The 15,370-nt window shown below is 55.6% G+C and overlaps 1 long non-coding RNA gene across 1 annotated transcript; it reads right to left on the bottom strand.

Annotated features, from left to right (window-relative positions):
• Nucleotides 1–1,070: 1,070 nt before the first annotated feature.
• LOC133264129 (uncharacterized) lies at nt 1,071–8,664 on the bottom strand. The gene is made up of 4 exons (XR_009741606.1): nt 8,562–8,664; nt 5,401–5,484; nt 4,133–4,215; nt 1,071–1,129 (listed from the first exon to the last, which is right to left on the bottom strand). It is a non-coding gene; the product is annotated as an uncharacterized LOC133264129 (long non-coding RNA).
• Nucleotides 8,665–15,370: the final 6,706 nt, after the last annotated feature.

Consider the following 15,370-nt stretch of genomic DNA (forward strand, 5'->3'; position numbering starts at 1 on the left):
CATTATAACCCTATTAAGCCCCATTCTAACCCCATTACCCCCCATTATCCCCCATTAAACCCCATTGCCCCCCATTACAACCCCATTAAACCCCATTATAACCCCATTACCCCCCATTATCCCCATTATAACCCCATTATAACCCCATTAAACCCCATTACAACCCCATTATAACCCCATTATCCCCCATTAGAACCCCATTATACCCCATTACCCCCCATTACAACACCATTAAACCCCATTACCCCCCATTATAACCCCATTACCCCCCATTATCCCCCATTACAACCCCATTAAACCCCATTATAACCCCATTACCTCCCATTTCCCCCCATTAAACCCCATTACCCCCATTCTAACCCCATTAAACCCCATTAAACCCCATTATAACCGCATTAAACCCCATTATAACCCCATTATAACCCCTTTACCCCCCATTAAACCCCATTGGAACCCCATTAAACCCCATTAAACCACATTATAACCCCATTAAACCCCATTCTAACCCCATTAAACCCCATTATAACCCCATTATAACCACTTTACCCCCCATTAAACCCCATTGGGACCCCATTAAACCCCATTCTAACCCCATTAAACCCCATTACCCCCCATTAAACCCCATTACCCCCCATTAAACCCCATTCTAACCCCATTAAACCCCATTACCCCCCATTAAACCCCATTCTAACCCCATTAAACCCCATTATAACCCCATTAAACCCCATTATAACCCCATTAAACCCCATTACCCCCCATTCTAACCCCATTAAACCCCATTAAACCCCCATTAAACCCCATTACCCCCCATTAAACCCCATTCTAACCCCATTAAACCCCATTACCCCCCATTAAACCCCATTCTAACCCCATTAAACCCCATTACCCCCCATTCTAACCCCATTAAACCCCATTACCCCCCATTAAACCCCATTACCCCCCATTAAACCCCATTCTAACCCCATTAAACCCCATTAAACCCCATTAAACCCCATTAAACCCCCATTCCCCCCCCTTTCCCATCCCATAATACCCAGGTCCTACTGCTCCTCGCCCCCCCCTCAGCCGAACGCCAGCTCCCTTCCATCGGGGGGGCTCCATCCAAGCTCACTTCCAGCTCCGGACCTGCCTATGGGGCAGGGATGTGTGGGGCACACCCCCTAACCTCTCTATGGGGGCTATAGGGGTGGGTTATGGGGCAGGGGGACCCCCCCACTCACCACAATGGGGTTCTATGGGGTGTTAAGGGGGGTTAATGGGGTCCCAATGGGGTTCTATGGGGTGCTAATGGGGGTTAATGGGGTCCCAAGGGGGTTTAATGGGGTCCCAATGGGGTTCTATGGGGTGTTAAGGGGGTCCTATGGGGTCCCAATGGGGTTTAATGGGGTCCCAATGGGGTTCTATGGGGTCCCAATGGGGTTCTATGGGGTGTTAAGGGGGTTCTATGGGGTGGGAATGGGGTTTTATGGGGTCCCAATGGGGTTCTATGGGGTGGGAATGGGGTTTAAGGGGGTCCCAATGGGGTTTAATGGGGTCCCAATGGGGTTTAATGGGGTCCCAATGGGGTTCTATGGGGTTCTATAGGGTGCTAATGGGGGTTAATGGGGTCCCAATGGGGTTTAATGGGGTCCCAATGGCGGTTAATGGGGTCCCAATGGGGTTCAATGGGGTCCCAATGGGGTTTAATGGGGTCCCAATGGGGTTCTATGGGGTGGGAATGGGGTTTAATGGGGTCCCAATGGGGTTTAATGGGGTTCTATGGGGTTCTATGGGGTGCTAAGGGGGTTCTATGGGGTCCCAATGGGGTTTAATGGGGTCCCAATGGGGTTCTATGGGGTTCTATGGGGTGCTAATGGGGGTTAATGGGGCGCTGAGAGGGTTCTATGGGGTGGTAATGGGGTTCTATGGGGTCCCAATGGGGTTTAATGGGGTTTAATGGGGTGCTAATGGGGTTCTATGAAATCCCAATGGGGTTTAATGGGGTGCTAATGGGGTTCTATGGGGTGCTAATGGGGGTTACTGGGGTGCTGAGGGGGGCTATGGGGTCCCAATGGGGTTTAATGGGGTCCCAATGGGGTTTAATGGGGTCCCAATGGGGTTCTATAGGGTGCTAAGGGGGTTCTATGGGGTCCCAAAGGGGTTTAATGGGGTCCCAATGGGGTTTAATGGGGTCTCAATGGGGTTCTATGGGGTGCTAAGGGGGTTCTATGGGGTCCCAATGGGGTTTAATGGGGTTCTATGGGGTGCTAATGGGGGTTAATGGGGTCCCAATGGGGTTTAATGGGGTCCCAATGGGGTTTAATGGGGTCCCAGTGGGGTTTAATGGGGGGAAAGGGGGTTCTATGGGGTGGGAATGGGGTTTAATGGGGTCCCAATGGGGTTTAATGGGGTCCCAATGGGGTTCTATGGGGTGGGAATGGGGTTTAATGGGGTCCCAATGGGGTTTAATGGGGTCCCAACAGGGTTCTATGGGGTTCTATGGGGTGCTAATGGGGGTTGATGGGGTCCCAATGGGGTTTAATGGGGTCCCAATGGGGTTCTATGGGGTTCTATGGGGTCCCAATGGGGTTTAATGGGGTCCCAATGGGGTTCTATGGGGTGGGAATGGGGTTTAATGGGGTCCCAAGGGGGTTTAATGGGGTCCCAATGGGGTTTTATGGGGTGGGAATGGCGTTTAATGGGGTCCCAATGGGGTTTAATGGGGTCCCAATGGGGTTCTATGGGGTCCCAATGGGGTTCTATGGGGTGTTAAGGGGGTTCTATGGGGTCCCAATGGGGTTTAATGGGGTCCCAATGGGGTTCTATGGGGTGCTAAGGGGGTTCTATGGGGTCCCAAAGGGGTTTAATGGGGTCCCAATGGGGTTTAATGGGGTTCTATGGGGTTCTATGGGGTGCTAAGGGGGTTCTATGGGGTTCCAATGGGGTTTAATGGGGTCCCAATGGGGTTTAATGGGGTCCCAATGGGGTTCTATGGGGTGGGAATGGGGTTTAATGGGGTCCCAATGGGGTTTAATGGGGTCCCAATGGGGTTCTATGGGGTGGGAATGGGGTTTAATGGGGTCCCAATGGGGTTTAATGGGGTCCCAATGGGGTTCTATGGGGTGGGAATGGGGTTTAATGGGGTCCCAATGGGGTTCTATGGGGTGCTAAGGGGGTTCTATGGGGTCCCAATGGGGTTTAATGGGGTCCCAATGGGGTTCTATGGGGTTCTATGGGGTGCTAATGGGGGTTAATGGGGCGCTGAGAGGGTTCTATGGGGTGGTAATGGGGTTCTATGGGGTCCCAATGGGGTTTAATGGGGTTTAATGGGGTGCTAATGGGGTTCTATGAAATCCCAATGGGGTTTAATGGGGTGCTAATGGGGTTCTATGGGGTGCTAATGGGGGTTACTGGGGTGCTGAGGGGGGCTATGGGGTCCCAATGGGGTTTAATGGGGTCCCAATGGGGTTTAATGGGGTCCCAATGGGGTTCTATAGGGTGCTAAGGGGGTTCTATGGGGTCCCAAAGGGGTTTAATGGGGTCCCAATGGGGTTTAATGGGGTCTCAATGGGGTTCTATGGGGTGCTAAGGGGGTTCTATGGGGTCCCAATGGGGTTTAATGGGGTTCTATGGGGTGCTAATGGGGGTTAATGGGGTCCCAATGGGGTTTAATGGGGTCCCAATGGGGTTTAATGGGGTCCCAGTGGGGTTTAATGGGGGGAAAGGGGGTTCTATGGGGTGGGAATGGGGGTTAATGGGGTCCCAATGGGGTTCAATGGGGTCCCAATGGGGTTCTATGGGTTGCTAATGGGGGTTAATGGGGTCCCAATGGGGTTTAATGGGGTTCTATGGGGTTCTATGGGGTGCTAATGGGGGTTGATGGGGTCCCAATGGGGTTCTATGGGGTGCTAAGGGGGTTCTATGGGGTCCCAATGGGGTTTAATGGGGTCCCAATGGGGTTCTATGGGGTGCTAAGGGGGTTCTATGGGGTCCCAATGGGGTTCAATGGGCTCCCAATGGGGTTTAATGGGGTCCCAATGGGGTTCAATGGGGTCCCAATGGGGTTCTATGGGGTGCTAATGGGGGTTAATGGGGTCCCTATGGGGTTTAATGGGGGGGGGGGTTGGTTATGGGGCAGAGGCCCCCCACTCACCACAATGGGGCTGGAGAAGGTGATGGCCAAGGTGGGCTCGTCCCTATGGAGGTATAGGGAGAGGAGGCGGGGGGGGGGCAAGGCTGTGGGGTGGGATGGGGGGTTAAAAAGGGGGTTCTATGGGGTGATAATGGGGTCCCAATGGGGTTTAATGGGGTTCTATGGGGTTTAATGGGCTTCTATGGGGTGCTAATGGGGCTTAATTGGGTTTAATGGGGTCCCAATGGGGTTTAATGGGGGGTAAAGGGGTGCTATGGGGTGGGAATGGGGGGCTATGGGGTTCTATGGGGTGCTAATGGGGGTTAATGGGGTCCCAATGGGGTTTAATGGCAGTTTGGGCTGGACCAATGGGGTTTGGGGTGGGTTTGGGCTGGACCAATGGGGTTTAATGGCGGTTTGGGGTGGACCAATGGGGTTTGGGGTGGGTTTGGGCTGGACCAATGGGGTTTGGGGTGGGTCTGGGCTGGACCAATGGGGTTTGGGGTGGGTTTGGGCTGGACCAATGGGGTTTGGGCTGCACCAATGGGGTTTGGGGTGGGTTTGGGCTGGACCAATGGGGTTTGGGGTGGGTTTGGGCTGGACCAATGGGGTTTAATGGCGGTTTGGGGTGGACCAATGGGGTTTGGGGTGGGTTTGGGCTGGACCAATGGGGTTTGGGGTGGGTCTGGGCTGGACCAATGGGGTTTGGGGTGGGTTTGGGCTGGACCAATGGGGTTTGGGCTGCACCAATGGGGTTTGGGGTGGGTTTGGGCTGGACCAATGGGGTTTGGGGTGGGTTTGGGCTGGACCAATGGGGTTTAATGGCGGTTTGGGGTGGACCAATGGGGTTTGGGGTGGGTTTGGGCTGGACCAATGGGGTTTGGGGTGGGTCTGGGCTGGACCAATGGGGTTTGGGGTGGGTTTGGGCTGGACCAATGGGGTTTGGGCTGCACCAATGGGGTTTGGGGTGGGTTTGGGCTGGACCAATGGGGTTTGGGGTGGGTTTGGGCTGGACCAATGGGGTTTAATGGCGGTTTGGGGTGGACCAATGGGGTTTGGGGTGGGTTTGGGCTGGACCAATGGGGTTTGGGGTGGGTCTGGGCTGGACCAATGGGGTTTGGGGTGGGTCTGGGCTGGACCAATGGGGTTTGGGGTGGGTCTGGGCTGGACCAATGGGGTTTGGGGTGGGTCTGGGCTGGACCAATGGGGTTTGGGGTGGGTCTGGGCTGGACCAATGGGGTTTGGGGTGGGTCTGGGCTGGACCAATGGGGTTTTGGGGGCGGGCTCACCCTGGGACAGGGCACAGCGCAGGTAGATCCAGGCGCTCTGGTCATGGGGGTCGGTGAAGGCGGCGTTCCGGACCAGCTCCAGCTCTGGAATGGGGGAAAATGGGGGAAATGGGGGGAAAATGGGGAAAAATGGGGAAAAATGGGGGAAATGGGGGAAAATGGGGGAAAAGGGGGGAAAATGGGGGAAAATGGGGGGAAAATGGGGGAAAATGGGGAAAATGGGGAAATGGGGGAAAATGGGGAAAAATGGGGGAAAAATGGGGGAAAAATGGGGGGAAAATGGGGGAAAATGGGGGAAAAATGGGGGAAAATGGGGGAAAATGGGGGAAAAATGGGGGAAAAATGGGGGAAAATGGGGGAAAAATGGGGAAATGGGGGAAAATGGGGGAAAAATGGGGGAAAAATGGGGGAAAAATGGGGAAAAGGAAAATGGGGAAAAATGGGGGAAAATGGGGGGAAAAATGGGGGAAAAATGGGGGAAAAATGGGGGAAAAAATGGGGGAAAAATGGGGAAAATGGGGAAAATGGGGGAAAAATGGAGGGAAAATGGAAATGGGAAATGGGGAAAAATGGGAAAAATGGGGAAAAAATGGGGGAAATGGGGAAATGGGAAATGGGGAAATGGGAATGGGGAAAGGAAGGGAAAAAAAATGGGGGAAAAATGGGTACAAAATGGGGAAAATGGGGGAAAAATGGGGGAAAAATTGGGGGAAAATGGGGAAAAACGGGAAAAAAGGGGGAAAATGGGGGAAAATGGGGAAATGGGTGGGGGGGAGATGGGGGGGGAAATGGGGGGAAAATGGGGGGAAATGGGGGGAGAAATGGGGGAAAAATGGGGAAAATTGGGGGGAAAATGGGGGGGAAAATGGGGGAGAAAAATGGGGAAAATTGGGGGGAGAAATAGGGGAAAAATGGGAAAATTAGGGGAAAATGGGGAAAATACGGGGGAAATGTGGGAAATAGGGGAAAAAATGGGGGAATGGGGAAAATGGGGAAATTGGGGGAAATGGGGGAAAATGGGGGAAAATGGGGAAAAAATGGGGGAAAAATGGGGGAAATTGGGGAAAATGGGGAAAATGGGAAAAAATGGGGGGAAATGGGGAAAATGGGGAAAAATGGGGAAAAAAAATGGGGAAAAACGGGTCAAAGAAATAAAAAATGGGAGAAATGGGGGAAAATGGGGAAATAAGAAAAAATGGGAAAATGGGGAAAAAATGGGGAAATTGGGAAAAATGGGGAAAAAATGGGGGAAATGTGGAAAAATGGGGAAATGGGGGAAAAATGGGGAAAAAATGGGGGAAATGGGGCAAAAAATGGGGAAAATGGGTAAAAAATGGGTCGGAAATGGGGGAAGAATGGGAGGGAAATGAGAAAAAATGGGTCGAAAAATGGGGGGGAAATGGGGAAAAGGGTCAAAATGGGGGAAATGGGGCAACAAATGGGGAAATCAGAAAAAATGGGTCAAAAAATGGGGGAAATGGGGAAAAAATGGGGAATGGGGCAAAAATGGGGAAATGGGGAAAAATATTGGGAAAAATGGGGGGAAATGGGGGAAAAATGGGGGAATGGGGGAAAAATGGGGGAAAAATGGGGGAAATGGGTCAAAAAATGGAGGAAATGGGGAAAAATAGGGCAAAAATGGGGAAATGGGGGGAAATGGGGCAAAAATGGGGGAAATGGGGCAAAAATGTGGAAATGAGGAAAAATGGGGGAAATGGGGAAAATTTTGGGGAAATAGGGGAGAAATGGGGGAAAAAGGGGGGAAATAGTGGGGGAAATGGGGAAAAAGTGGGGGAAAGGGGGGAAAATAGGGAAAATAGGAAAAATGGGGGAAATGGGTCAAAAAATGGGGGGAAAGGGGGAAAAGGGGGGAAATGGGGAAAAGGGGGGAAATAGGGGGAAAATAGGGGGGAAAATAGGGGGAAATGGGGAAAAAAGGGGGAAAAAGGGGGAAATGTCAATGGGTGCCAATGGGAATCAATGGCACTCAATGGGTGCCAATGGCAGTCAATGGGTGTCAATGGGTGTCAAGGGGTGTCAATGGAGTCAATGGGTGTCAACGGCAGTCAATGGGTGCTGATGGGTACCAATGGAAGTCAATGGATGTCAACGGGTGCCAATGGCAGTCAATGGGTGCAATGGGCAACAATGGGTGTCAACGGGCGTCAACGGCACTCAATGGGTGTCAATGGGCGTCAATGAGTGTCAATGGGAGTCAATGGGTGCCAAATGGAAGTCAATGGGTGTCAATGGCACTCAATGGGTGTCAATGGCAGTCAATGGGTGCCAATGGCAGTCAATGGGTGTCAATGGCACTCAATGGGTGTCAACGGCACTCAATGGGCATCAATGGGTGCCAATGGCAGTCAATGGGTATCAATGGAAGTCAATGGCACTCAATGGATATCAATGGAAATCAATGGCACTCAATGGGCGTCAACGGCAGTCAATGGGTGCAAATGGGTGTCAACGGCACTCAATGGGAGTCAATGGGTGCCAATGGAAGTCAATGGGTGCCAATGGGTGCCAACGGCAGTCAATGGGTGTCAATGGCAGTCAATGGGAGTCAATGGGTGTCAATGGCAGTCAATGGGAGTCAATGGGTGCCAACGGCACTCAATGGGAGTCAATGGGTGCCAATGGCAGTCAATGGGTATCAATGGAAGTCAATGGCACTCAATGGGTGTCAATGGGAGCCAATGGGTGTCAATGGGTGTCAATGGGTATCAATGGCACTCAATGGGCGTCAATGGGCGTCAATGGCAGTCAATGGGTGTCAATGGGTGCCAACGGGTGCCAATGGCAGTCAATGGGTGTCAACGGCACTCAATGGGAGTCAATGGGTGCCAATGGCAGTCAATGGGTATCAATGGAAGTCAATGGCACTCAATGGGTGTCAGTGGGAGTCAATGGGTGCCAATGGGTGTCAACGGGTGTCAATGGCAGTCAATGGGTGCCAATGGCAGTCAATGGGCGTCAACAGCACTCAATGGGTGCCAATGGCAGTCAATGGATGTCAATGGGAGTCAATAGCAGTCAATGGGTGCCAATGGGTGCCAATGGGTGCCAATGGAAGTCAATGGCAGTCAATGGGCGTCAATGGGAGTCAATGGCAGTCAATGGGTGTCAATGGGTGCCAACGGGTGCCAACGGGTGCCCACCGCGGCGCAGACGCTCCGGGTCGATGCCGCCGGCGCCGCGCAGGAGCCGCAGGCGTTGGTGCCAGGCCGAGAAGTTGGAGAAGTCGCGGCGCAGGAGGCGCTCGCTGAACTCCAGCTCGGGGCCCAGAGCGCCGTGGGGCAGCCCCCGACGGTGCTCCCAGGCGTGGACTGCATGGGAGTCAATGGGGGTCAATGGGGGTCAATGGGGGTCAATGGGGGGCAATGGGGGGCAATGGGAGTCAATGGGGGCAATGGGGGTCAATGGGGGTCAATGGGGGTCAATGGGGGGCAATGGGGGTCAATGGGGGTCAATGGGAGTCAATGGGGGGCAATGGGGGTCAATGGGGGTCAATGGGAGTCAATGGGGGGCAATGGGGGTCAATGGGGGTCAATGGGAGTCAATGGGAGTCAATGGGGGTCAATGGGGGTCAATGGGGGTCAATGGGAGTCAATGGGGGGCAATGGGGGTCAATGGGGGTCAATGGGAGTCAATGGGGGTCAATGGAATCAATGGGGGGCAATGGGGGGCAATGGGGGTCAATGGGGGTCAATGGGGGGCAATGGGGATCAATGGGGGGCAATGGGGTCAATGGGGGTCAATGGGGGTCAATGGAGCCCAATTCACCCCACTCCATCCCAGTGCATCCCATTGGATCCCACTGGACCCCATTCCCACCCCATTGCACCCCATAGAACCCCATTCCCACCCCATTACACCCCATAGAACCCCATTCCCACCCCATAGAACCCCATTCCCACCCCATTGAACCCCATTCCCACCCCATTGCCTCCATTCCCACCCCATAGACCCCCATTCCCACCCCATTGCACCCCATTCTCACCCCATAGAACCCCATTCCCACCCCATAGAACCCCATACCCACCCCATTGCACCCCATTGCACCCCATAGGACCCCATTGCCTCCCATTCCCACCCCATAGAACCCCATTCCTACCCCATAGAACCCCATTCCCACCCCATTGCCTCCCATTCCCACCCCATAGAACCCCATTCCCACCCCATAGAACCCCATTCCCACCCCATTGCACCCCATTGCACCCCATAGAACCCCATTCCCACCCCATAGGACCCCATTCCCATCCCATTCCCACCCCATAGCCGGCCATTGCACATCATAGAACCCTATTCCCACCCCATTGCACCCCATTCCCACCCCATAGAACCCCATTCCCACCCCATTCCCACCCCATAGAACCCCATTCCCACCCCATTCCCACCCCATTGCACCCCATTCCCACCCCATTGCACCCCATTCCCACCCCATTGCACCCCATTCCCACCCCATAGAACCCCATTCCCACCCCATAGAACCCCATTCCCACCCCATTGCACCCCATTCCCACCCCATAGAACCCCATTCCCACCCCATAGAACCCCATTCCCACCCCATTGCCTCCCATTCTCACCCCATAGAACCCCATTCCCATCCCATTCCCACCCCATAGGACCCCATTCCCACCCCATAGCCGGCCATTGCACCCCATAGAACCCTATTCCCACCCCATTGCACCCCATTCCCCACCCCATGGAACCCCATTCCCACCCCATTGCCTCCATTCCCACCCCATAGACCCCCATTCCCACCCCATTGCACCCCATTCTCACCCCATAGAACCCCATTCCCACCCCATAGAACCCCATACCCACCCCATTGCACCCCATTGCACCCCATAGGACCCCATTGGCTCCCATTCCCACCCCATAGAACCCCATTCCCACGCCATAGGACCCCATTCCCACCCCATTGCACCCCATTCCCACCCCATAGAACCCCATTCCCACCCCATTGCACCCCATTGCACCCCATAGGACCCCATTCCCACCCCATAGGACCCCATTCCCACCCCATAGCACCCCATAGAACCCCATTCCCACCCCATTGCACCCCATTGCACCGCATAGGACCCCATTCCCACCCCATAGCACCCCATAGAACCCCATTCCCACCCTATTGCACCCCATTGCACCCCATAGGACCCCATTCCCACCCCATAGAACCCCATTCCCACCCCATAGAACCCCATTCCCACCCCATTCCCACCCCATAGAACCCCATTCCCACCCCATTGCACCCCATAGGACCCCATTCCCACCCCATAGAACCCCATTCCCACCCCATAGAACCCCATTCCCACCCCATTCCCACCCCATAGAACCCCATTCCCACCCCATTGCACCCCATAGAACCCCATTCCCACCCCATTGCACCCCATTCCCACCCCATTGAACCCAATTCCCACCCCATAGAACCCCATTCCCACCCCATTGCCTCCCATTCCCACCCCATAGAACCCCATTCCCACCCCATAGAACCCCATTCCCACCCCATAGAACCCCATTCCTACCCCATAGAACCCCATTCCCACCCCATAGCACCCCATAGAACCCCATTCCCACCCCATTCCCACCCCATTGCACCCCATTGCACCCCATAGAACCCCATTCCCACCCCATAGAACCCCATTCCCACCCCATTGCACCCCATAGAACCCCATTCCCACCCCATTGCACCCCATAGGACCCCATTCCCACCCCATAGCCCCCCCATAGCTCACAGTTCCTCGGATCGGCCTCCAGGAGGCGCTCGCAGAGGCGCCGCTCCCCCTCGGCTACAGCAACAGCATCGAGACCGGCGGGCGCAGGGACCCAGCGGAGCTCCCCATTGCCTTCAATGGGACCGGCGGGCGCAGGGACCCAGCGGAGCTCCCCATTGGATTCAATGGGACCGGCGGGCGCAGGGACCCAGCGGAGCTCCCCATTGCCTTCAATGGGACCGGCGGGCGCAGGGACCCAGCGGAGCTCCCCATTGGATTCAATGGGACCGGCGGGCGCAGGGACCCAGCGGAGCTCCCCATTGGATTCAATGGGACCGGCGGGCGCAGGGACCCAGCGGAGCTCCCCATTGGATTCAATGGGACCGGCGGGCGCTAGGACCCAGCGGAGGACCCAGGCCCGGTGGTGCCAGGCCCCATAGGATTTGGGGTTCACCCCCAGGCAGCTCGCAACGAACGTCAGCTCCGACTCCAGCCTGCCCCATAGAGACCCATAGAGACCCATAGAGACACATAGAGACACATAGAGACCCATAGAGACACATAGAGACACATAGAGACACATAGAGACACATAGAGACACATAGAGACCCCATAGACACCCCATAGAGACCCATAGAGACACATAGGGACACATAGAGACCCATAGAGACACATAGAGACACATAGAGACACATAGGGACACATAGAGACCCCATAGACACCCCATAGAGACCCATAGAGACACATAGAGACCCCATAGAGACCCATAGAGACACATAGGGACACGTAGGGACCCCATAGAGACCCATAGAGACCCATAGAGACCCATAGACACCCCATAGAGACCCATAGGGACCCATAGAGACCCCATAGAGACCCATAGGGACCCATAGAGACCCCATACAGACCCATAGGGACCCATAGAGACACATAGAGACCCATAGAGACCCATAGGGACCCATAGAGACCCCATACAGACCCATAGGGACCCATAGAGACACATAGGGACCCATAGAGACCCCATAGAGACCCATAGAGACCCATAGGGACCCATAGAGACCCATAGAGACCTCATAGAGACCCATAGAGACCCCATAGACACCCCATAGAGACCCATAGGGACCCATAGACACCCCACTGAGACCCATAAAGAGCCCATACAGACCTATAAGGACCCATAGAGACCCATAGAGACCCCATAGAGACCCACAGAGACCCCATAGAGACCCATAGAGACCCATAGAGACCCCATACAGACCCATAGGGACCCATAGAGACCCATAGACACCCCATAGACACCCCATTGAGACCCATAGAGAGCCCATACAGACCTATAAGGACCCATAGAGACCCCATAGAGACCCACAGAGCCCCATAGGGACCCATAAACCCATTGCCCCCCATTGCCCTCCGCAGCCAATGGGAGGCCTCGTTACTCACCACTGCCCCGGGGGCTCCAATAGCAGCGCTTCCCGGCGCCACCCCCAGCACGTGGCCACGTCCGGATTGGCCGCCAGCACCGAGGCCGTCAGGGCCAGCACCGAGCCCCCCGTCTATGGGGAGCCGTGGGGCTGGGCTTAGGGGTCAATGGGATCTATGGGGCTGGGGAGCATTGGGAGCTATGGGGCTGGGGTTCATAGGGATCTATGGGGCAGAGTTGGGGGTCACTGTGATCTATGGGGCTGGGGTTCATAGGGATCTATGGGGCAGGGGTGGGGGTCACAGGGATCTATGGGGCAGGGTTGGGGTTCACAGGGATCTATGGGGCAGGGTTGGGGGTCACAGGGATCTATGGGGCTGGGTTGGGGGTCACAGGGATCTATGGGGCAGGGTTGGGGTTCATAGGGATCTATGGGGCAGGGTTGGGGGTCACAGGGATCTATGGGGCAGGGCTGGGGGTCACAGGGATCTATGGGGCAGGGTTGGGGGTCACAAGGATCTATGGGGCTGGGGTTCATAGGGATCTATGGGGCAGGGTTGGGGTTCACAGGGCTCTATGGGGCAGGGTTGGGGGTCACAGGGATCTATGGGGCTGGGGCTCATAGGGATCTATGGGGCTGGGGGTCACAGGGATCTATGGGGCAGGGTTGGGGGTCACAGGGATCTATGGGGCAGGGTTGGGGGTCACAGGGATCTATGGGGCTGGGGTTCATAGGGATCTATGGGGCAGGGGTGGGGGTCACAGGGATCTATGGGGCAGGGTTGGGGTTCACAGGGATCTATGGGGCAGGGGTGGGGGTCACAGGGATCTATGGGGCAGGGTTGGGGGTCACAGGGATCTATGGGGCAGGGCTGGGGGTCACAGGGATCTATGGGGCAGGGTTGGGGGTCACAGGGATCTATGGGGCAGGGTTGGGGGTCACAGGGATCTATGGGGCAGGGGTTCACAGGGATCTATGGGGCAGGGTTGGGGGTCACAGGGATCTATGGGGCAGGTTTGGGGGTCACAGGGATCTATGGGGCAGGGTTGGGGGTCACAGGGATCTATGGGGCAGGGCTGGGGGTCACAGGGATCTATGGGGCAGGGTTGGGGGTCACAGGGATCTATGGGGCAGGGGTTCATAGGGATCTATGGGGCAGGGTTGGGGGTCACTGTGATCTATGGGGCTGGGGTTCATAGGGATCTATGGGGCAGAGTTGGGGGTCACTGTGATCTATGGGGCTGGGGTTCATAGGGATCTATGGGGCAGGGGTGGGGGTCACAGGGATCTATGGGGCAGGGCTGGGGGTCACTGTGATCTATGGGGCAGGGGTTCACAGGGATCTATGGGGCAGGGCTGGGGGTCACAGGGATCTATGGGGCAGGGGTTCACAGGGATCTATGGGGCAGGGTTGGGGGTCACAGGGATCTATGGGGCAGGGCTGGGGGTCACGTGACTCACGCCTTCCCGCAGCTCCCGCATGCTCTCCCGGTATTGGCGGAGCCGCTCCTCCCGCTGCCGGAGCCGCCCCACATCCGGGGGGCGGGACTTGAGGCGCCCGTGCTGGGGGGCAATGGGGATCAATGGGGCTCTATGGGGCTCTATGGGGCTCTATGGGGTCTCTATGGGGCTCTATGGGTCTCTATGGGGGCTCTATGGGGCTCTATGGGGTCTCTATGGGTCTCTATGGGGTCTCTATGGGGCTCTATGGGGTCTCTATGGGGTCTCTATGGGGCTCTATGGGGGCTCTATGGGGGCTCTATGGGTCTCTATGGGTCTCTATGGGGGCTCTATTGGGTTCTATGGGGTCTCTATGGGGCTCTATGGGTCTCTATGGGTGTCTATGGGGCTCTATGGGGCTCTATGGGGCTCTATGGGGTCTCTATGGGGCTCTATGGGGCTCTATGGGGTCTCTATGGGGTCTCTATGGGTCTCTATGGGTCTCCATGGGTCTCTATGGGGCTCTATGGGTCTCTATGGGTCTCTATGGGTCTCTATGGGGTCTCTATGGGGTCTCTATGTGTCTCTATGGGCTCTCTATGGGGCTGTATGGGGTCTCTATGGGTGTCTATGGGTCTCTATGGGTCTCTATGGGTCTCTATGGGGTCTCTATGGGGCTCTATGGGGGCTCTATGGGGCTCTATGGGGCTCTATGGGTCTCTATGGGTCTCAATGGGGGGCAATGGGTCTCTATGGGTCTCTATGGGTGTCTATGGGGTTCAATGGGGCTCAATGGGGGGCAATGGGTCTCAGTGGGGCTCAGTGGGGTTCAATGGGTCCCTATGGGTCTCTATGGGGTTCAATGGGGGCAATGGGTCTCAATGGGGCTCAATGGGGGGGCAATGGGGCTCAATGGGTCTCTATGGGGCTCTATGGGGTCAGTGGGGGCAATGGGGTTCAATGGGGGCAATGGGGGGGAATGGGGGTCAATGGGTCTCTATGGGTCCCTATGGGGTTCAATGGGGGCAATGGGGGTCAATGGGGGGACAATGGGGGGCAATGGGTCTCTATGGGTCTCTATGGGGTTCAATGGGGGCAATGGGGGGCAATGGGGGGACAATGGGGGGCAATGGGTCTCTATGGGTCTCTATGGGGTTCAATGGGGGCAATGGGGGGCAATGGGGGGACAATGGGGGGCAATGGGTCTCTATGGGTCTCTATGGGTCTTTATGGGTCTCTATGGGGTTCAATGGGTCTCTATGGTGTCCCTATTGGTCTCAATGGCTCTCAATGGCTCCCTATGGGTCTCAATGGGGTCTCTATGGCTCTCTATGGGTCTCAATGGGCTCTCTATGGGTCTCTATGGGTCTCAATGGGGTCCCTATGGGTCTC

Source organism: Pezoporus flaviventris, unplaced genomic scaffold, assembly GCF_033815535.1.
Source record: "Pezoporus flaviventris isolate CSIRO_AGI_PZ_B2104156 unplaced genomic scaffold, CSIRO_AGI_Pfla_v1 ptg000637l, whole genome shotgun sequence".
NCBI classification, from domain to species: Eukaryota; Metazoa; Chordata; class Aves; order Psittaciformes; family Psittacidae; genus Pezoporus; species Pezoporus flaviventris.